Source organism: Oreochromis niloticus, linkage group LG23 (genome assembly GCF_001858045.2).
Source record: "Oreochromis niloticus isolate F11D_XX linkage group LG23, O_niloticus_UMD_NMBU, whole genome shotgun sequence".
NCBI lineage: Eukaryota > Metazoa > Chordata > Actinopteri > Cichliformes > Cichlidae > Oreochromis > Oreochromis niloticus.
Genome location: NC_031986.2, coordinates 13,062,589 through 13,062,859, shown reverse-complemented (window position 1 = coordinate 13,062,859; position 271 = coordinate 13,062,589).

Below are 271 nucleotides of genomic sequence, written 5' to 3'. Positions count from 1 at the left end.
CACTGTTTTGTGTCATTTTGTGCAACAAGGTTGAGATTTTGTGAAAACCAATGAATCGCTTTACAGTTTATCTGCAGGACAGAGTTCCTGTTAGTTTCACTTGTAATGTTGAACTGCTGATTCTGTTGTAGGCAGGGCAGGAAAATCTGATAAGTTTAATGCATTCTCTGTGTGGGAAATCTTGCATCTTTTGAATCATAAAATTTCAATAGCACTGCAATGACACTTACAGTAGCAGCCTGTACAAACCTCGGTATGTGTCTCTGTGTTT